Source organism: Oryctolagus cuniculus, chromosome 11, assembly GCF_964237555.1.
Source record: "Oryctolagus cuniculus chromosome 11, mOryCun1.1, whole genome shotgun sequence".
NCBI classification, from domain to species: Eukaryota; Metazoa; Chordata; class Mammalia; order Lagomorpha; family Leporidae; genus Oryctolagus; species Oryctolagus cuniculus.
In genome coordinates this window covers 27492240-27514942 of record NC_091442.1, presented here as the reverse complement: position 1 = coordinate 27514942, position 22703 = coordinate 27492240, and the positions used below count along the sequence as shown (strand labels likewise).

At 51.3% G+C, this 22703-nt stretch overlaps 1 long non-coding RNA gene across 1 annotated transcript; it reads right to left on the bottom strand.

The window, feature by feature from the left end:
• Positions 1-2466: 2466 nt before the first annotated feature.
• On the bottom strand, positions 2467-9548 carry LOC138844195 (uncharacterized). The gene is made up of 2 exons (XR_011379743.1): positions 8906-9548; positions 2467-2760 (listed from the first exon to the last, which is right to left on the bottom strand). It is a non-coding gene; the product is annotated as an uncharacterized lncRNA (long non-coding RNA).
• Positions 9549-22703: the final 13155 nt, after the last annotated feature.

The window sequence follows — 22703 nt, the reverse complement described above, 5'->3', positions numbered from 1 at the left end:
GGGGCTTGGGCTGAGTTGGGAAGAGGTGAAGTTTGTGTTCAGAAGCGGGTCTGCCCCTTCCTGCTCGCCTCTGCCTGCCTCTACTGGAGTCAAATAATTTTATTAAGTGTCGGCTCCTAAACAAGATGCAGCTGTTTAGCAGATGTTGCCTCCGAGCCCAGATGGAGGTGCATCTTGGCGACGGGCACAGCATTTCCAGGGCGTCTAATTTGGGAGGCTATGGAGGGGAAAGGAATTCAAGATGCTGCCATCATTCTTTAATAACCACCATTAACGGCGCACCCCCCTCCCACCAGCACCCCAGCCACATGTCCAGCATCCCCGTGGGCTCCAGCCTGCAGGCACAGAGGCGGGCTGGCAGGTGGGCTGGGAGTTGGACTTGCTGCTTCTCGCTCAGAAAAACAACAAGAAAGGGGAATGCAAAAGTTGCCAATCCACAGAGTCTCCAAGGACTTCGATGAGCGTGGAAAAGGACTCCCCCCATTTTCCATGAAAGGGGACAAATGGTAGCCACCCTCCCCCCACCTTCTGAGCACCTGCTCAGAACCAGGTGCTGGGTCAGGTGCTTCTCATAAATGCTCTGCGAGTCTCTCACCCTCCCAGCAGCCATGCACAGCCCTGCGGAGGGCCCTGGCCGCCTCCTCAACTTGGGGTGTCCTTCCTCCCCACGTCCACGTGGCCCAATCCCCCATGTCCGTCAGCTCTCAAATGTCCCCTCCTCAGAGAGGCCTTCCCTGATCCCTCTCCGCAGGCTCCTCCTCCAACCCCTTCCTTTGCTTGATTTGTCCTCATCACCCAACATGTATGCATCTGTTTGGTGTCTGTTTCTCCCTTCTAGATTTTCAGCTCCCAAGGGCCAGGACTTCTGTCTGTTTCTTTCACTGTAGCCTCCCTAGCACTTGAAACAGCATAGAGTCCTAAAAATATTTGTTCAGTGGGTGAATGAACCATCAGTGGATCTCATTGAACACCGGGAGATGAAAATCACCTTCCCCAGAGCTACTGGGCGGCCAAGGGGCCAGCTGGGATTTGAATTCAGGTCTGTCTGATGGGAAAGACCTGCCCCCTTCACTCAGGGCTTCTTGTTGCTTCCATGTAGCACTCATTACTTTGTACGTGTTGTTTATCTGCTCCAGCCTTTGGTGTCAGTCTCTCTCTTTGGTGGCAGCTCCGTGGAGAGCAGGATTCATCTGTTTTGTTCACAGCTAAATCCTCGGCACCCAAACAGTCACTCGTAAGTATATGTTGGATAAAGGAGGGAAGGGCTGGGAGATGAGGGGCTGGGGGTCTTCACCCCCTTCCTGTGGGGGAGGATGGGGAACTCCAAGGAGCTTTTCATCCCCCTACTGTCTCCCACATACAGACTTAACATTTAATCTTGGAAGCCACTGTGCAAAGTAAGCATCATCCATGCCATTTTACAGATGGGAAGACTGAGTTTCAACCAGAGAAAACGGCTTGCCTCGCCCAGGATCGACTAGTTGCCGCTTGGCGGACTGGGACTTGGACCCATGTCTCCAGAGCAGACCCATCATGCAAAAGGGATCCCTATTTAGCACTTGCTGGTTCAGTCCACCCAAAGGCACCAGCTACCCGGCCAACAGGTGTACTCACAACCCACCTGGGCCTCTCCCTCAAGGTCGGTGCTGTGAGGGCCCTGTGAAACTCACTCGCTTCATTCACAGCTCCCAGTTTTGTCCATTTAAATGGAAACTTTCATGTTATTTTAACCCAAATCCCCCATCCACTTCAAGGGAAGCTTTGAATCCAAGAGGAAGGTCAGGAAGCGCTTTGGGAGGTAGCACAGGCACCCACTGGAAATCATATTAGCATATTCATTATCATCGGGGCCCTTTGAATGTGTTTTTTTAGCTGTTCCCTTTAAGTGACTTGGGGACAATGGCTCCTTTCTGTCCACAAAGTCCTGGGCCCAACATGGGTTGTGGTTGGCTGCTGTGTGCCTCTCCGAGCTGCCCACATGGCCACCATGAGCCCATGCTGTATCAGGGCTGGGGACAAAGGCCACCTGGAGCTGAATGAGGCCACTGTCTGAGGGTGGAGAGGTGTCGTCACTGTGGCAGGTGTGGTGGGACCCCGGGAAAGGGCTCAGGTAGCCAAAGATGTTACCTCCCTGCCTTCTAGGAGGCTGCACCCTGGTCACAGGACACCCCTGGGTGCAGCCAGTAATCACCGGTAGGTCTGGTGATCCATGCCAGGATCACCAGGGGAGCATTCACCAACAGTCAGTGCCCAGTGCCTCTCATCGCATCATGGGGGCCCAAATCCTGGCAGATGGGGCACAACCAGGCATCCGAGGGGACTTCAGGGTGCAAATGGGCAATGGGACACAGAGCCGGGCTGCTTCCTGCTCCAACCAGGGACCAAGGGCACAGAGATGTGAGGAGCGGATGGTGGGGGTAGGAAGGGCAACAGGAAGCCCCCAGGGGATGTGCAAGGGAAAGAGAGTTTTGGGGAAAAGGCTTTGCTTTGTTTATTTTTTAGAAGGAAATTTTCAAATGACACAGAAGCGGGGAGCTTAATGCAGTGAGCCCACAGACCTGCTGGCCGTCCACACTGAGCCCTTCCTGTTGCTGGGGTCTTTGGGGTACGCCGACCCCGGCTGCTCTGCAAACCTCCTGTGAAGTCCACGCCGCTCGGGGGCAGATCTGTGACCACAGGCCCTTGCCAGGGACACGGAGCTTGGGTCTCAGGATAGCGCAAGCTGCAGAAGCACAGCCAACAGCGGGAACACAAGTCCTTCTGTATTCAAAGAAAAAAAAAGAATTATCCTAGAAAGAAACCCCCACCTTTTCGGGCTAACTCCTCCTGGAGTGGCTTCCCCTCTGCTCTCAGGTGTTGGGACAGGACTCTGGGCAGCTTCCCCCTGAAAAGATCAAGACACAAGGGGACAGGGGCCGGCGCTGTGGCTCAGTGGGTTAATCCTCTACCTGTAGTGTTGGCATCCCATATTGGCGCCTGTTCGAGTCCTGGCTGCTCTTCTTCCGATCCAGCTCTCTGCTGTGGCCTGGGAGAGCAGTGGATGATGCCCGGGTCCTTGGGCCCCTGCATCTGCGTGGGAGACCTGAGGAAACTCCTGGCTCCTGGCTTTGGCTCGGTGCAGCTCCGGCCATAGCAGCCATCCGGGGAGTGAACCAGCGGAAGAAAGACCTTTCTGTCTCTTGCTGTCACTGTCTGTAACACTACCTCCCAAATAAATAAATAAAATCTTTAAAAAAAAAAAAAAAAAAAAAGACACAAGGGGACAAGCCTAGGGCCTGGGAGCGTCCAGGCGTGAGAACCTGGTGGGGATGACTCCAGGAAGTCCTGGCCTGTGACTTCTCGTTTATTTGATGCAGATTGGCTGAGCACCTACTGTGTGCCCAGCATTGTGTCCTTGGGAATGGGATGCAGTGGTAAACCCGGGAGCTGCAGAGACTTCCCCACGGGAAGGTTGTATTCGAGTGCAGGAGATGGACAGTAAAACAGGGAGTGAACTATGCTGTGTGAAGATGGTGCTGTGGAGAAAAAGAAGGCAAAGAGCGAGACTGGGGGAGGGAGTGCTGGGGTGGGCAGGCGCCAGGAGGGGCCTCTCTGCCAGGGACAGGGATGAGGGAGCGAGACCTGTGGGCGGAGCCCTGTAGGCTGGGGAACAGCAACTGCAAGGGTCCGGGGGTGGGCGCTCTCCTTCCAGGAGCAGTGAGCAGCCTTGCGGGGCAGGCGCAGAGCGGGAGCCAGGGAAAGCGTTGGCACCAGGGCTCTGTAGGGAAAACTGGAGAGATCGGACTGGCTAAGACCCCGAAGGCCTGGGCCAACACTTTCGTTTTTCCTCGGAAGGAGAATGGTTGTGACCGGAAGGGTTTAAGCCAAGAGTTTTGGGTGTCAGCAGGCCCTCTCTGGCTGCTGCGCCTAGAACCAGCTTCCTTAGAAAGACCGCCAGAGCAGGAGGTGGCTGCTGCGGCATCCCGGTGTGACAGGTAATTGTGGCCCAGACCAGGGTGGTCATGAGGGGTGCGGCCGGAGTGGCCAGTTTATGCAAACACTGCAAAGCTCAGCCAGTGGAACTTGCCGGCTGAAGGGACGCCGGGGTATGAGACAGGAGAGTAGCAGCCTTTGAGCTAAGCTTCTAGAATCAGGGAGTTGAGGTTCCCTGGAATGGGAATCCTGGTGGAGGCTGCCGTCACTTGGGGCTTGCACAGGAGGATGTCCTGGAGCTGTGTCCCTTTCTGTTTACCATCTTCACTGCTTGGCACTTTCCCTAAGGTCAAAGGTGAGGGCTGAGATAGCCTCCTCTGGGTTGAAAAGAGCCTGGGGAGAGCAAGGGCTGTGCTGTGGCACAGTGGGTTAAAGCCCCAGCCTGCAGCGTCGGCATCCCATATGGGTGCCGGTTCACGTCCCACCTGCTCCTCTTCCAATCTAGCTCTCTGTTGTGGCCTGGGAAAGCAGAGGAAGACGGCCCAAGTCCTTGGACCCCTGCACCCATGTGGGAGACCTGGAAGAAGTTCCTGGCTCCTGGCTTTGGATCAGCACAGCTCTGGTCATTGCAGTCATTTGGGAAAGTGAACCAGCAGAATGGAAGACCTCTCTTTCTCTCTGTCTCTACCTCTCTCTGTAACTGTCTTTCAAATAAGTAAAATAATTATTTAAAAAAAGAGAAAAGAGCTTGGGGGTTCTGGGGGTCTTTGTAAGGCAACCAGCAGGGATTGGCAGGCAGCATTTTTGGTCACCATCCCCGAACACAGCTTAGCCCCTGAGAGCCATGCAGGACCTGGAGCTCCCGGGCCAGATTCATTCCCAGCCCTCTCAAGACTTGGGGGGAGATGATTTTCACCACCTCTTCCCTCACCTGGCGCCTTTGCTCACCCATCGCTTCTGCACCTGCACCTGGTCTTGGAATTATCTGACCTTGTAGGGGTGTTTATGCAATGTTGTCCCAACTCTCTGTGATCTCAACTCAAACTGAGAGTTCCAACTGTTGCTGGTTGATTTAGTTAATGGTGCTCAGCCCTACTGGGTGGAGCTTCTGCACTGGGCAATATCATTGGCTACAGGATAGCCTATAGTTTGGCAGCTTTTGGGTCAGGTGACTTCTCTTCCAATCAGGTGTTGGGCAGTTGTGGAGCTATTGGGTACAGAATTCACGGTCAACAGTGGTAAAGATGGAGGCAGTGGCAGCAGCGTGGCATCCAGATGGAAGTGGACTGGATGGGACAACTTGGGTTTTGGTTAAGCCCCGCCTCTATCACCGACTCATGCGTGACCTGGGGCAGCTTGTTCAACCTTTCCGTATCTTCATCTCTACATCTATAAGAGCAAAAGAGTAGCATTACCTACATCTTGGGTTGTGATGAGGAATGTATAAGCTAATCAATGACATGCTTGTAGCACAGAATTTAATTAAGGCTCAAAACATGCCAGTCACTGTTATCATTGCTGCTGGAGGAACAGTTCATCTGCGCTAGTTCGGGTGCTTTAATGGTACACTCTCAGTCAGCTCTCACACAACCCCAGGGGGGCAGGCTCGCCTGTGGGTCCCACCCTACCGAGGTGATAATGGAGGGACAAGAGCAACACCAGGCTGTAAACACAGGTCTGTGTGGCTCCAGAACCAACGCTCTTAATCACCACGGCCCCCCAGACAGGGCACCTCAGTGTGCACAACCTCCCTGGGCCACTTCCACCATCTGCCCTCTTCCCCTGACTCCCAGAAGTCCCTGCCCTCCAAGGACTGAGTGCCTAGTGTCCCCCGATGCCCCAAAATGCAAGTCTGCTGTGAAGGGACCGCACCCTCTCCCCTGCGGCTGACAACGGCTGCTCCCACCCCTCGCCCCACGTGGTCCTCAGCGCGTCCCCTCAGCAGAGCAGGGATTCCTCCCTCCTGTGTGGCAGGTGCACAGAGATTCACCCAAAGAATGGGACTCAGGTTTGAACCCAGATCCAGCTGGCCCTTTTCCCTCTTCTACTCTCCTTGCAAGGACTTTGGAGAAGAGTAAGATTGAACGTGAAGAGAATCTGGAAAATCCAGGAGCCCCCATAGGGGTGAAGTAAAGGCAAGAAGAATGTGGGGTCCGAATAGAACCTCGGAGCCGGGGCAGGAACGTTCCTCCTTTAACCAGGCTGGATGCTGGACCCTTGGGAGGAAGGCGGGGGCTGCAGGCTCTCGGCTCACGTTTGTGTCCTCATGCTCACACGCTGAGTGTGGATGCGCCTTGCCCACACTCCAGGCAGTACACGGTCCCGGGCAGCACATGTGTGGGTGCACATCTCTGGAACCAGATGGAAGAGAATTTGACTCTCTGCACCTGCTCACTGTGTGGCTTGGGACAAGTCACTTGCCCTCTCTGGCCTCCCATGTACTCAGGGGTGAGCCTCCCTCACTGGGTTACTGCAAAGATTGAGTGAGATGCGTTCACGCAGAGCCTAGTGGGCGACAGATGCTATTATTACTGTTTCAGACATTAAAATCCTGTAGCCCTCACATGAAAAACTTCAGACGCTTGCTGTTGGCATGGGAATGATTAAAACATTCACCTTTCAGGAACACGCATTTACAAAATGTAAAGGGAAGATTATTTTGATGACAGTGTGGAGGATGGATTAGGTGGGACAAGATGGGAAGTGAAACATGTTGGCTGGGAATGTGTTTGGTTGCTGGTGGCCAAAACCTCGATGGGGAGGGGTACAGATTTCCAGTTTTTGCTCAATGTCCGTGGTCCCCTTTTTCCTTCGTCAACAAATCCCTAACTGCAAGGCTGAGCCTGTGGCATTTTAAAGCAAATGTTACAGCTTCTGCCTGTCCTCCCATAGCCAAGGTGTGGCCACATGGGCTCTGGGCAGCTCAAGAGATCGTGTGTGACTTCTAGCAAATGCCTGGATAGGGAAAGTCAAATCCTTTCTCCTGTGTCTCTGCTGGCTGCAATAGAAGATGTGATGGCAACATCTCAAGCAGCCATCTTGGGCCATGTGGCAAGTTAACAACAGCTGTCGAATCTTTGACTGTCCTCGCTTTGAGAGAAGGGGGCTGTCTCCCACATGCTCGAATTTGGGCGGACCTGTGATTTTGTTGACTAAGAGCGTCTGGTGGAAATGATGCTATGCCAATTCCAGGCATACTCCCTTAAGGGCACTGGCATCTTCTGTTTCATGAGCTTCCACAAGAAAGGTCAACATATCTTGCTGGAGAGCCTACCGTCCGCCTGAGCTGTGTTCCCGCCACACCCACCACGGAGCGGGCGTTCAAGCAAGACCCTGCGGGTTAGCCCGACCATCAGCTGAAAGCCACGGAGTGACTCCGATCAGTGCCCCATGGGTCACAGAGGGCTCTGTCAAGCTGAGCTCTGCCCAGATTTCCTTTTTTTTTTTTTTTTTTAATTTGACAGAGTTAGAGAGAGAGAGACAGAGAGAAAGGTCTTCTTTCTGTTGGTTCACCCCCAAATGGTGGCTACAGCCGGAGCTACGCTGACCCGAAGGCAGGAGCCAGGTGCTTCTCCTGGTCTCCCGTGCGGGTGCAGGGACCCAAGTACTTGGGCCATCCTCCACTGCACTCCCAGGCCACAGCAGAGAGCTGGCCTGGAAGAGGGGCAACCAGGACAAGAACCCGGTGCCCATATGGGATGCCAGCGCTGCAGGTGGAGGATTAGCCAAGTGAGCCACGGCGCCGGCCTCTGCCCAGATTTCCAACCCCCCAAACTGCAGACAGTTGGGTAGCAGTAGGTACCCAGGCAGACTGAGAGGCTGAGGTCGTTTGCTAAAGACGATGCAGCAACTCCACCAGCCCTGGCCCGGCTGCCTCCCAGTTTCTCGTGACGTGGGAACAGCAGGCCCTCTCTGTTGAAGCGTCTGTGACATGTGGGGCTGTTGCTCTGTTTCCCCAATTGTTGAATGAAACATCAACTCCTGCCCTATTACCTTCCCCAGGGAGCCTGCGTGCGCAGAGTAAGAACCAGGAAGGGAAGGCATTTATCATGTAGTACAAACAGTGCTCATGTCCCCAAAGACCAATGAGTGACACGCACAGCTATGATGTATTTAATGAGTGCATAATGGCTGTGAGCTGGCCTTGAACCAATTGCAGTGGAGCTTGGGATCAGACACACTAGCACTTGAGCCTCAGCTCTGCTACTTTCTAACTTGAGGAACTGGAGCAGTCACTGAATCTCTCCAAGCCTTAACTTCCTAATCAATAAAACCCAGATGCTGTGAATTCCCTTGTAGACTCTGTGTGATATGGTCAGTGTTGTGACACAGCGGGTTAAGCCACCACCTGTGATGCCACAACCTATATGGGTACCAGTTCAAGTCCTGGCTGCTCCATTCCCAGCTCTCTGCTAATGCACCTGGAAAAAGCAGAAGATGGGGCAAGATCGTGGGTCCCTGCCACCTATGTGGGCGACATAGATGGAGTTTCAGGCTCTTGATTTTGATCTGGCCCAACTCTGGCCATTGTGGCCATTTGAGGAGTGAACCAACAGATGGAAGAGTTTGCTCTGTGTGTGTGTGTGTCTGTGTGTGTGCCACTCTGCCTTTCAGACAAATAAATAAACCTTTCTTTAAAAAAGAATCAAATTAAATGGGATTAATCCATCTATTTGATAAATAGGATGTTCTAGGCCAGATCTGCCCTTGATATTGATGGGATCTAATGCTCACTCACCCCTAAATCCAAATGTTTAAAATTGCTAAAAGCTATAAATCAAGCTACCATCTCGATTCAAAGCTGTTCTGTCCTCTCCTTTATACGTGCGACTCTATGAACAACCTGGGTGGCCAAGGAGCGGCTGCACTGGGATATGCTGGCACTGGCATAGTGTCCCCATCCCCCAGGCTCTCCACAGTCCCGTGTGCAGACACCCTGGCCGCAGGGGCCAGCTCCATTCCCACCTGCCGCCCACAGGGCCCCTGGGCTTACCTCTGGGCCTGGTATTCTGCCCCCAGAGAACAAGAAGGGGCCTGGCAGCAGGCTTGGGGTCTGTGAGCAGGGAGGACAGAATCTTCCAGAAAGTAGGCAATAGCAGGAACAGGTATGTCCTCTGGCACCGTGGACATGTGCAGCTGCTAGATAGCCAGAGGGGGCCGTCGGTGGTGTGAGAACCAGGGCAGGGTCCCTGTTGCCTGGGTCTAACCGCCATGTGTGTTGCCCGCACAGGAGTAGGTGGAGCGGATCCCAGCCCCGCCCCCAGGGTGCTGAGGGCTCATCCTTGTAATCCGAGCCTCAGTCGCAGCCCGATCTGTAAGACAAGGGCTTAGCCGAGCTGACATTTCCAAGCGTGTGTTGCAGACCCAGGGCTGGGAACGTGGTGAATGTCACCAGGAACGTCCTTGAAGCCAGGAGCCCAGATGGGAGGGGGCGTGTTTCAGGCCTGAGTGATCGGCTTCCCCCGCGGACGGCGGCTGCCAGAGCGGGGAGAGGCTCTGCCCTCCGGCCCGGGCCCTTCGCTGGAGCGCCGTCTTCGGTAGCCTCTGCAGCAGCACCACTTCCCATCCCATCTAGAATGAAAGCCCCGCTCCTCGCCGAGAACTGCGAAGCCGGCTCCCGCCGGCCCCCGTGTCCCGGTCCCGCCTCTTGGCTACTGCTCTCAGCTCAGGGAGCACCTAACCTCAAGGCCCGCCAGGGGAGCCCCCGCCCTTCCTCACGCTTATAAAGCCCTGAGTGCGCTCCTTGACTTCCCCACTTTGCTCCGGCTGGACCCCTGCCTGGAGGGCACCTGCTCTGCTCTTCTGCTCTCTGAGATGGTTCCTGGGTCCTGGCGACGCCCGCAGGGGGCAGCTCCCTTCCAGCCCCTTCTCTTTAGAGAGTGTCACCAAGTGCCACCCTCCCTAGTGCAGCCAGGAGTAACACCGGGAGGGGCATCAAAAGCCTCAGGGGTCCAAAGTCGGGCTCTGTGTTGTTCCCATGTCCTTTGCATAGAAGTCTCAGCCTCAGTTTCCCTATCTGTCAAAGGGGGTGAGGACGAAGCTCTCCTACTTATGTGGTGAAGACACAGAGCTAAGGCACACACGGAGTTTAGAACAGAACATGGCAAAAAGCATTGCCTTTGTGTGACCCCTGTTGCCCTTTGAGCCCTGTATTGTTTGTGTATTTCTTGACTTTTCCCCTTTCTCTCTGAAATCAGACCCCCGACTGCAGACTCCGTGTCTGCCCAGCTCACCGCCGCCTCCCCCGGTGCCTGGGCACACGGTGGGGCCGCAAGGAGCTGGCACCCGCCTGAGATATAATATGCAACATTCCTCAGCGCAGTTAGGGAAACTGAGGCACGGCGGGCCGCTCCTGGTCCTCGCTGACGCAAAGGGAGGGCCGGCAGGGACCAGCCCCCGCCGCGTGCGCGGAGCCGCGCTGCGTGCGCTCGCCGTGCCCGCGGGTTTCTGCCGCGCCGGCATTTTTGTTCCCGGAGCGATTAAGTCTTTCAGGCCCGGTAGAAGCGAAGGCGGAAAAGCGGCGGCACCCCGCTTCAGCTGCGGATCGGGCCTCTTGTCGCCCGCGCTCGAACAAAGACATTTGCATGAAAACAGCATCTCCGCTCGCAGCAAGGACCTGTTGGGGGTGCGCCACGCGCTCCAGGGCCTCGCAGCTGCGCGCCGCTCCCCGGGAAGGGAAGGAGCTGGGTGCGGGGACCAGACTGAAACCGGGCGGAGAGGGGACGCTGCCGGCCGCGCGTCTAGGACCGCGCGCGCCCTCCTCTCCACTCCTCCGCACGATCGTCCCCGGCGCGGCGCCCGCTCCCTGCGCGCCAGGAGGAGCCGAGCGTAGTAGCGGCCACCCCGGAGCTCAGGCCCTAGCCTGCTTCCCCCCGCAGCCCCGGCTTCAGTCTCCGGCCAGTCCCACGGGGGCGCAAGACCGGCACCAGGCCTGTCTCCAGAGGCAAGCGGGCTTCCGGAAGGGCTCAGTGGGAATTCGCTCCTAGGCCACTCTCCAAAGCCGTTCCTTAGCCGCCTCTCCTTTGGAGAGCCCCCCTCCCCCACGGCAGCGCTCAGAAGCCGGCTAAGCTGCGCCGCGAGAACAGGTTTAGGAACCAGGGAAACCTGCGTTCAGAGCCCGCTCTCACTCATTGCTGCGGTCCCCTGTGAGCCGGCTACTCCGCCTCTTGAGGCCTCAGCCTTCTCATCTCTAAAGTGGGCACAACACAATCCTTACGGTGCTGTGGTTCAGTCTGAGTCACAAATTCGGGGTCTCCGTTCTCGGAATCACGGCTTCCAGTTTACAGACCTGGGACAGGTCCAGGGCAGGAAGGTCACACAGGGCGGGTCAGAGGCGAACCCTCCAGGTCTCCCTTCAGCAGCGCCAGTGGCTTCCGAGAGCAGGGAAGAGGTGCGGACTTCTGCCTCTCTCTCTGGGAGGACACTCTCGCTTCCCCCAGACCCGCTGCTCCACCTGGGGCTGCCTGCAGCAAGATTCTGGCGTGAGTCCCCTATCCCAGCCTCATGTTGCAAGTCGAGATCATTCTATTTTTTTTTTTTCCAACTGAAAACCCAAGCCGTTTCTGCCGGAGCCAGCCTGCTCTGGAAGGTGGACCGCGGTCTCTCCTCGGTTCCTCCCGAGAAAGAAGCCTTGCGCTGCCCTCCAGTGGCAGGCGCAGTGGCGCAGGCCAAGCCGAGGCGCAGGACCCGCTTGTCTCCGCGCGTGGGCCGGGGCGGACTGGGCGCAGGAGAGCGCCGTGGGGCCGCGCACGGCGGTCCCGGTGGCTCCGAGGAATCCTGGAACCAGAATAATAGACTGTGACCTCGAAAGGCACAGGAGGCTGTCCATTCCGCTTTGAGTCATGCTTGAATAGCTAACACGTTTCCATGATGGAGAAGATACCCAGGAAAGTAGAATGAAAGTCTCGCTTCCGGGCGTGCTTCCCAGACGCTAGGTCCCCTCTCCGGCGGCAGGCATTGCTGCGGGGGTTCTCCCCCCTCGTAGAGCCTGGGAGCCGGGATAGGAAAACACAGATATTTTACAGGGGCAGTGGCTTCTCCGGGCTACCCTTCTGCATCTTGCTTTGCTCTCCCTTAAAAATGGATCACAGAGGGACTGTGGCGCGCGGAGTGAAGCCTCTGGTGGCTGCCAGCATGCCCTATCTGAGCGCCAGGTCAAGTCCAAGCTGCTGGCAGCTCCCTGCTAATGCGCCTGGGAAAGTGGCAGATGGTCCGAGGGCTTGGGCCCCTGCCACTGACGCCGGCGACTCAGAAGTTCAGGGCTCCCGGCTTCCACCTGGCCCAGCCTCAGCCACTGTGGCCATCTGGGGAGTGAACCCCGCGGATGGGTGATCTCTTTCTCTGTCTCCTTCTCTGTCATTCTGCCTTGCAAATGAAATTTTTAAAAATGGATGATGGAATTTGTTCCATTCTGGTTTACATGGAGCTGTCTCATTCTTTTGAACATTTATCTAATGTTCCCCTAAATGTGAGGTGCTATTGATGGGTCTTGAGGTTGCGCCTAATCTTTTGTAATCACAGTGTTACAACAACCACCCCCGTTCCCACACTGTTATAGCCTGGGCATGGGGGAATCATTAGCTATTGTCCTCTGGCAAGGAAGGGTCTTCAGAAAAGTTAGGAAAATGCAGCTTATGGAAACAACTCTACACGGATTTGCTAAAAAATTGGCACCCAAATAAACTCATCTTTTAATTGCATTTCCACAACCCTGGTATGTGACAAACACTCCCAAACTCAGTGGCTTTACCTGAACCACCTTTGTCATTTCTCATAGGGGGCTGCTGAGCTGGGCCGGGCTGGGTTCTGTTTGCCTTGGTTGCCTGTGCCTGGAGCAGAGGGTGGGCGTGCTAGGTAATTGCTGCGTGACTGGCTCCTCCAGGAGGGTCCCAGCCACCGCCTGGCCGTCCCCTGGCTGTGATCCGAGATGAGAGGGATGCTCGGGTTGCAGGTCTGTCTGCCTGCAGCAACACGCAAGGCCTTTCGGGAATGCGGGCTGTTCTGAGCTCACATCCTTGACCTTCCTTGTTGGCCCAAGCAAGTCTCAAGGCTAGGCCAGATTCAAGATGGGGAGACGTAGAAGCTGCAGCTCCCAGGGACGGGGCACAGACTGCGATATAGGAGGCATAAACTATTGTGGCAGTTTCAGATGATGTTTAAATAAACTTTTAAATTTTAGAATAATTGTAGATGTACAGAAAAAGTTGCAAAGATGGGTCAGAGTTTCTGTATGTGCCTCAGCCAGCTTCCCCTGCAGGTTACATATTACCATGGGGCGCATACCGCATTTTCTCAGTATGGCCTCTGGTGGACCTTAGGTGGAATCTTCCGTACCCGACGGGACTGCTGTGTCATCGGGTGGTTCTGTGTTTAACTTTTTGAGGACCCTGCGTACCGTTTTCCATAATGGTTGTGCTAACTCACATTCCCGGGCACGATCGCGAGGGTTCCCTTTTCTCCACGTCCTCATTAAGCTGGTATTGTCCTTTTAGTGTCTGTGAGATCAGCGGGAATGACCCTCTTTGATGGGAATGATTTGTATCTTTTCTCTTTTTTTTTTCCTCTGGGTTAGCCTGGCTAGAGGTGTATTAATTTGATTAATCTTTATAGAGAAACATCTTTGTTTTCATTGATTTTTTTTCTATTCTTTTCCTGTTTTCAATGTCCTTGGTTTCTGCTCTAATTTTGTTATTGTTTCCCTCCTACTGTCTTAGGTTTGATCCTGTGTTCTTCCTCCAGTGTTCTAAGTGGAAGTTTGGGCTGTTGCTTTTAGAACTTTCTTCTTTGCTAACGTACAATTTAATACTATAAATGTCCTTCCAAGTGCTGCATTAGCTGGATCCAACACCTTGATAATCTGCATTTTCATTTAGTTCTAAATATTTTCTGATTTCTCTTGACACTTCTGTTTTGCCCCATGGTTTATTTAGAACTGTATTGTTTAGTTTCCAAAGACATCCAGCTACCTTTGTGGGTCCTGAATTTTGAGCCTTTGTTGTTCAGAGCCCAAGATCCGTGTGGCTTCTTGAAGAACTGACCCCTTTCTGGTGATGTAATGTCCCTGTGTTACCCTGATAATCTCCCCCATGCTAAAGTCTACTTTGTCTGAAGTGAAAATAGCTACCCCAGGATTCTGTTAACATTAGCATAGTGTCTCTTCCTCTGTTTCTTTACTTCAAAACAACATTGAAATGTAGTTCGCATACCATAAAGTTCACCTTCTTCAAGTGTACAATTGTGTGGTTGTTAGTGCGTTCACAGCAATGTGCAATCATCACCTCCATCTAATTCCAGAGGCCTTTAAGCACCCCAGGAAGATATCCACAGCCTTTGGAAATCTCTTCCCATCCCCCGCCCCGCTAGCCTCTGGCAGCCACTAAGCCACGTTCTGTCTCTATGGATTCACCTGTTCTTCCCATTTGCTATAAACGGAATCCTGCAACGTGGTTCCATAGTATGCCTGGCTTCTTTCACTTAGCATAATGTTCTCAGAATTTAACCATGTTGTATTACGTGTCACCTCGCCACTCCTGGGTTCCTTTGTCACGCTGGCTGATGTTCTGTAGTATGGTGCAATGTTATTTGCACAGCTCCATTTTGCTGAGCAGTTTGTCAGCTGGTAGACCTTGGGCGTGTTTCCATCTTTTGTCTCTGTTGAGCAAGGCTGCTGTGAACATTGCTATATGAGCCTTTGTGTAGGTCAATGTTGTCAGATCCCTAAAAGTGGAATTGCTGAGTGCTATGGTAACTCTGCACTGTAAACGTTTTGAGAAATCACCAAGCTGCTTGCCAAAGCACATACACCATTTTACCTGCTCCAGCAACGTAACAGCGCCCATTGTTGCCACAACCTGGCTCATGCTTGCTAGTGTACGTCCTTTTTTCTTTGTATCTTCATATTTTGATACATTTACATGACATAAATTTGCCATTTTAAGCATACATTTCCATGGTGTTTCTTACATTCACACTGTTTTGCAGCCATCATCACTAGGTATTTCCCCATGTTTAGAAATCATCCCAAATAGAAAGTCTGCAACTATTAAGCAATAATTGGCAATTTCCTCCTTCCACAAGTAACTCCCGAGGTACTTTCTGTTTCTATGACTTTGCTTGTTCAAGAAGTTTCATGTAAGTGGAATCACACAATACCTCTCTTTTTGTGCCTGGTTCCTTCTCCTGGCGTGACGGTTTCAAGGTTTTCCTTATTGTGGTGTCTATCAGAATCTCATTCCTCTCTATGGCCACATAAACAGGCCATCCTAGTATTTGTCATGTTTTGTTTAGTCATCCATCTGAGGAGGGACATGTGGTTCGTTTCCACCTTTTGTCTGTTGTGATTCATGGTACAATAAACCCTGCATAGAAGGATCTGTTTGAGTCTCTGTTCTCTATTCTTTGGTGGGGCAGGGAGTTGTATAGTCAGGAATGGAATTGCTGGGTCATATGGTAAGTCTATGTTAAGCTTTTTAAGAAATTGGGAACTTTTTTTTTTGACAGGCAGAGTGAGACAGTGAGAGAGAGAGAGAGACAGAGAGAAAGGTCTTCCTTTTTCCATTGGTTCACCCCTCAAATGGCCACCACAGCCGGCGCGCTGCACCGATCCGAAGGCAGGAGCCAGGTGCTTCTCCTGGTCTCCCATGCAGGTGCAGGGCCCAAGCACTTGGGCCATCCTCCACTGCACTCGCTGGCCACAGCAGAGAGCTGGCCTATTTCCTCTTCTTAACACCAGTGTATGAGGGTTCCGATCGCTCCATATCCTTGCCAGCACTTGTCATTTTCCATTTATCAATACCATCATCATCATTTTATAGCCATCCTGGTAGGTATAAAGTGGAATCTCACTGAGGCTTTGGTTTTGTATTTCGCTGAGGACTGATGAATGCTGTTGAGCATCTTTTCATGTGCTTACTGACCATTTGTGTATCACCCTTGGAGAAATGCTTCTTCAAGTCCTTTGCCCATTTTTTTAAATGGGTGGTTAAGTTTTCTTTTGTTGCTGAGTTGCAGGAGCAGTTTATACAAATATATACTGGATATTAAATCCCTATCATAAATAAATTATAAATATGCTCTCCTGTTGCTTTGGTTGCCTTTCTATTTTCTTGGTAATGACATTTGATGGTAGAATTTTAATTTAATTAATTTATTTGACAGGCAGGGAGACAGAGAGAGAGAGAGACAGAGAGAGAGAGAGAGAGTGAGAGTGTTCCCATCTGCTGATTCACTCTCCAAATGCCCACAATGGCTGGGGTTGTGCCAGGCTGAAGCCAGGCCCTCAGAGCTCAGTGTAGGCCTCCCACATGGATGAACCATCACCCACTGCTTCCCAGAGTCTGCAATAGCAGGAAACTGGAACCGAAGCAGGGTCCAGACCTGAACCCAGGTGCTCTGTATCTTATCCATCAGGCTAAATGCCTGCCCCTAAATCTTTAAACTTGAATTAATCTTTTTCTTTTGTTTTTCATGTCTTGCAGCCACTGCCAAATCCAATATCTTGGAGATTTACTTCTATATTTTCTTCCTTGAATTTTATGATTTTGACTCTTTTTTTTTTAAGGCTTTGTTCATCTTGAGACAATTTTTTTTGCATTGACTGTGAGGCAGAACCCCAGCTTCACTCTTTTGCGTGTGGAAATCCAGTCTTCCCAGCACAATCCATTGTTTCCTTGTTGACTGGACCCATCACCCTTGTCAGAAATCAGTTGGGTTTATTTCTGGACTTTTGATTCTATTTCATTGGTCTGTCTGTATGGCAGGACAACACTGTACCAATTATTTTAACTTTATAAGTAAGTTTCCAAATCAGACATCTGAGTCTTCCAACTTTGTTTCTTTTCAAGCTTACCTTGGCTATTGAGGACCCCTTAGAATTCCATATGAATTTGAGGATTGGATTTGCCAATTATACCAAAAATTATTTTCAGGATTTTGATAAAGATTGTCTTGCATCTGTTGACTGTTTGGGGTAGCATTGACGTATTAGCACTATATATTGTTAATCCTATCTGTGAACATAGGAGTTGTTTCCATTTATTTAGGTCTTTAATTTCTCCCAGCATTTTGTAATTTTCAGTGTATAAGTCTGTCACCTCCTTGGTTAAATTTATCCTTTTGGGTGATATTTTAAATGAAATTGCTTTCTTAATTTCCTTTTCAAATTGTTCATTGCTGATGTATAGAAACAGCTGACTTTTGGATGTTGAGCTTATACTCAACAACTTTGCTAAATCTTCTGTGGATTCTTGGGGATTTTACATATGTAGGATCATGCTCTCTAAGTAGCGATGATTTCACTTCCTGCTTTCCAGTTTGGTTACTCTTTATTTCTTTATCTTATTTCACTGCTCTGGGCTAGAGCTTCCAGAACCGTATTGGATCACAGCGGTAGGGGCAGGCACCTGTCTCCTCCCCCATCTCCGGGGAGAAGCAGTCCGTCTCTCAGCGCTGAGAAGGCCGCTAGCCTTGTGTCTTTCAGAATTCCCTTTACCAAGCTGAGGCGCCCTCCTTCCACTCACAGTTTTCTGAGTGGGTTTTTATGTATTATTATTAGGAAATGATACAGATTTAATCCAATGCCTATTCTGAATCAATTGAGATGATTGGGTGGCTCCTCTCCTTCATCCTAGTAATGTGATGCATTACGCTCATTGATTTTCCTGTTGAAATCACCCTACAGTCTGGACTAACTCCCACCTGGTCATGGTGTATAATCCTTTTACTATGCTGCCAAGCTCAGCTGGCTAGTATTTGAGGAATTTTATATCTCTATTCATAAGGAAATTGGTCTATAGCTTCATTTTTCTTTTTTCACTCGTGTGTGTGTGTGTGTGTGTGTGTGTGTGATGTGTTTATCTGGTTTTAGAGGCCGGATAATGCTGACTTCAGAGAATGAATTAGCAAATGCTTCATTGTCTTTCATTTTCTGGGAACAGCTTAAGAAGAATTGGTGTTCACTCTTCAAGTATTTGATAAAATTCACCAGTGAAGCCATCAGGTGCTTCTTTGTTAGGAGACTGTTACCTTTTTTTTTTTTTTTTTTTTTTTTTTTTTTTTTTTTTTTGACAGGCAGAGTGGACAGTGAGAGAGAGAGACAGAGAGAAAGGTCTTCCTTTGCCGTTGATCCAAAGCCAGGAGCCAGGTGCTTCCTTCTGGTCTCCCATGCAGGTGCAGGGCCCAAGCACTTGGGCCATCCTCCACTGCCCTCCTGGGCCACAGCAGAGAGCTGGACTGGAAGAGGAGCAACCGGGACAGAATCCGGCACCCTGACCAGGACTAGAACCCAGGGTGTTAGTGCCGCAGGCAGAGGATTAGCCTATTGAGCCGCAGCGCCAGCTGAGACCATTACTATTATAGATTCAATTTCTTGTGACATGTCTGGGTTATTTTCTATTACTTTGTAAGTCAGTTAAGATAATTTGTATATTTCTAAGAATTTGTCCATTTTATATGGTTATAGAATTTGTTGATATAATACTGTTCGTAGTAGTCTCTTATAATTCTTTTTAATTCTATAAAATCAGTATTAATATCCTGATTTTTATTTCTGGTTTTAGTAGTTTGAGTCTTCTCTTTTTAAAGTCAGTTCCCCTAAAGATTTATCTAATTTTTGATCTTTCTGAAAACCCATCTTTTGATTTTGTTGATTTTCTATATTTTTTCCATCTATTTTCTAAATATCTGACATATCTTTATTGTATCTTTCCTTCTGCCAGCTTTACATTTTTCCATTTTCAACCTTTGGGTTCAGCTTGCTTTGCCTTTTGCAGATCCTTAAGCTATTTAGGTAACTATTTAGGTAAGTTACCAATTTGATGTCCTTTTTTCTTTCTTAATGTGAGCATTTACAGCCACAAATTTCCCAATAAGCACTGCCTTCAACATATCCCAAGAGTTTTAATTTGTTGAGTTTGCATTTCTCATTTGTCTCAAGGTATTTTCTACTTCCCCTGTGATTTCTTTGGCTCATTGGTTGTTATGTCATTTAATTCCTACATATTGTGAGTTAATTTTCCACTTTTATTTTTGCTTTGGTTCCACTGTTATCGGGGAGGATTTTTTATTTTGTAATAGGGTTTATTTTGTGGCCTAACATAGATTCTGTCCTAGAGAATGCGTTTCCATTAGACCCTTTAATATATTGATTGTAGTGATTTTAAATTCCCTGATCATCTCCCAGTCTCCCAACCTGTGCTGTATCTCTGTCTGCTTCTGATGGCTGTTGTTTCTTTTTTTTTTTTTAAGATTTATTTATTTGTTTGAAAGTCAGAGTTACACAGAGAGAGGAGAAGCAGAGAGAGAGGTTTTCCATCCACTGCTTCACTCCCCAATTGGCCGCAATGGCCAAAGCTGCGCCGATCCGAAGCCAGGAGCCAGGAGCCAGGAGCTTCTTCCGGGTCTCCCACGTGGGTGCAGGGGCCCAAGGATATGGGCCATCTTCCACTGCTTTCTCAGGCCATTGCAGAGCTGGATCGGCAGTGGAGCAGCCGGGTCTCGAACCGGCACCCATATGGGATGCGGCGCTTCAGGCCAGGGCTTTAACCCGCTGCGCCAGAGCGCCGGCCCTGTTGTGTTTCTTTAGTCTGCGTTTTCTCCTTGCTGTTTTGCATGTGCGATAGGCTGAGTGGTGGAGGCTGGGATGGGGAGATTTTCCTGGATCTCCAGGTGCACCCTAGTGCAGCCACTTTGTCTCCTGATAGGAGGGAGCCCTGGCCGTGAAGGCAGGGGCCACAGGCCAATGGGAGAAGCAAGGGGAGGATCCTCTCCTGGAGCCTTCGGGAGTGGGGGGGGGGGGGCTTGCAGGCCTGCTTACCCCTTGAATCCATCTGGCCTCCAGGACAGGAAGTGCGTGAAGTTCTGTTGGTTTTAGGCCCGGAGCTTGTGTGGATCTGCCACAGCAGCCCGGGCAGCCAGCACAGATGCCTTGTAGACTCCTGTTGAAAGTTGCCCGTGTGGTATAGGAAAACAAATCAAATTTAGCTGCACGTCTCCTGGCAGCTCGGAGGCCGGGGGTGGGGGGGGGGACTTCCCTTTCCTTTAGCGGCCTAGTTCTCCCCTCCCCTCTTGGTTCTGGGGTGTGCTGTACCACCCCTCAGAGTCAGTGCCTGGTAGCTGCAACTCGCTATGTGATGCTGGGGCCTCATCGCTGCCGGGACAGAACAGGGGAGCATTTGCACGTGGGCTTGGCCACAGTGAGGAACCGGGGGCAGCACAGGACGGAGCTCTGTCCTGAGCCCTGCTTTTTGTCTGAGAAAATGTGAACTAGGATGGAGGCCAGAAGAGAGAATGGAGAGAACATTCTTTTTCTTTAAGATGTATTATTTTCTTATTCATTTGAAAGGCAGAGAAAGGAAAGACAGGGAGATCTTCCCATGGGCTTGTTCATTCCCCCACTGGGCAAAATGGCTGGGGCAGGGCGGGCCAAAGCCAGGAGCCTGGAGCTCCATCCGGGTCTCTCACATGGGTGCCCATGTACTTGGGCCATCTGCTGCTGCCTCCCGAGATGCATTAGCAGGGAGCAGGAGGGGAAGCGGAGCAGCCAGAACTCCAGTCGGAGCTCCAAGGATGGCCGCTCACCCGCCATGCTGGAACATGGGGGCCCGGCGGGAGCATGCCTCATCTCCTAATGAAATCTCTTTCCAGGGCCTCCATCTCAGAGCTGCAGACCTCAGGAGGGTTTCTCTTCCTCCAGATGAAACAGGAAGTCTGCGGGGAGGCAGGAGAGTGCAGAGTTCCTTCTGCCAGGCTGGGGCAATGTCTCAGCAACGCCCTTTGGACAAGCATCCCTCTGGGGACTGGGGACAAGGGGCGGCAGGGCCTCACCGTGGCCCCTCCCTGCCAGAACCACAGGAGAGCTTTCTGGGCTCCTCCCCAGAGGAATCTCAGTGGAAGGTTCCTGGAGGACAAACCTGCAAGAGAACGAGGGCCTCCCTGCCCTCCTAGGACCATGTCCGCGCTCCTGGGCCTCATGCGCTGCCTGCCTGCACCTGGGCTGCAGCAGTCCACCGGGATGACCAGGGAACGCTCTGGGTTCAAGCAGATCTTGGGGACTGGATCCGTCTGCATGCACCGACTCCCCAGATTTGGGGCTGGCAGTTTATTCTGCAAGCTCAGTTCTCTGATGGGCTCCAGAAAAGCCATTGACTTCCCTCTTGCTCAGCTTTTTCTTGCTATCAGGACGAGAGTAATGACCTCCGGGCTCCTTACATGTCGGAGTTGAAACCAAAGTCCTCACTGCGGCCATTAGGAACGTCAATGAACTACAGCTGGTAAGAAATACTAAGAGTCACAAAATCATAGGACTGTCATCTTGGAATCATAAAGCCTTTGGCAATAGACTCGTAGAGTTTTACAGCTGGGGAAACATAAATTCTAAGAATGAAAATTCCTCATTGAAAATCTCCATGGCCTCGCCACTGCTTATGGGATGACACGGACATAAAACGTTTCATGTGATCTGACCCGTTCCATCTCTCCAGCCTCATCTCTCACCACTGTCTCACCTCCCACTCAAGACCCACTCTCCTCCCCACTCCCTGCCAAGAGCAATTTCTGCCTCCCACCCAGGGTGCCTGCCCTGTCTGCAATCACTTGAGATTCCCTGATAGATCCTGAGTGTTGCCTGGAACACAGCAGACTGTCAGCAATTATCTGTTAATCTAATTAAAATTTAAATTATTGGACTGGGCACTTGGCACAGCAGCTAAGACATCACTTGGAGTGCCTGCATCCCATATCAGAGTGCCTGGTTCAAGTCCCAGCTGCTCCACTTCCAAGCCAGCTCCCCACTAATGCGCCTGAGAAAGCAGCAGAGCATGCCCCAGGTGCTTGAGTTCTTGCCGCCCATGTGGGAGACCCAGATGGAGGCCTTGGCTCCTGGTTTCAGCTTGGCCCAGCCCCAGTTGTTTCAGCCTTTTGGGGAGTGAACCCATGGACAAAAGGTCTCTCTCTGTGTGTAAGTCAACTTTTCAAATAAATAAATAAATCTTAAAAAGGAAAAAAAAGGCCCCGTGCTCAGTTGGCCTTGGGTTCAAATTACGGGTCAGCTGGGTGGCCTTGATTAACCTTTTCTGCAACCATTTAAGTCTTAATTTCTCTCATCAGCAAACTGGTAATGAGAAAATGAGCCTCCTCCCGGGGCTGGGTGAACCATGCACCAATCCTAGCCAAGGGCTGAGTGTCTCCCGGCTGTGATGGTGACCATCTGTTTGAATGCCTGTCTCTGTCTCATCCCCCCTTCTCTGTCACTTCTCTCAAGGGCAGGGGCTGATTCTGATGAATCTCTTTGCCCCCGGCACTCAGCATGGCTTATGTTAAACACTGGAGAAATGTGGAGTTATGAATGAAAAGAAACAAATCTTAGCATGCCATTCTCATCACTCGACTCGTAAAATCCGAGAATCTCATGTCACATTTATAACTGCAAAGTTGGGAGCAGCTTGGAGATCAGCGTCGTGAGGCTTCCAGTATTTTGGATGATCCCCCACAGTTAGTAGCATCCTTTTTCGTGCCTCCTGGTGCAAAGACACACACGCGCACACATGCACGTACATGCACACGTCAAGACAGTACTTGTCCAAGCTATGTGAGATAAACACAGATATGTCCTCTCCCCCTCTTCTCCCTCCCCTTCTGTCTTCTATGTTTTTTCATTTGGAAAACTGCTCATTTCCATCAGCGAAGCTGAAAGCTCTGTGACCTTGGCTTTGAAAGAGCACTTCCCGGTCCAACGGCTCAGCCAGACTCCTTCTGCAGCCCCTGCACCCGGCTCTCCGGTGCTTGCACGCTGCCGT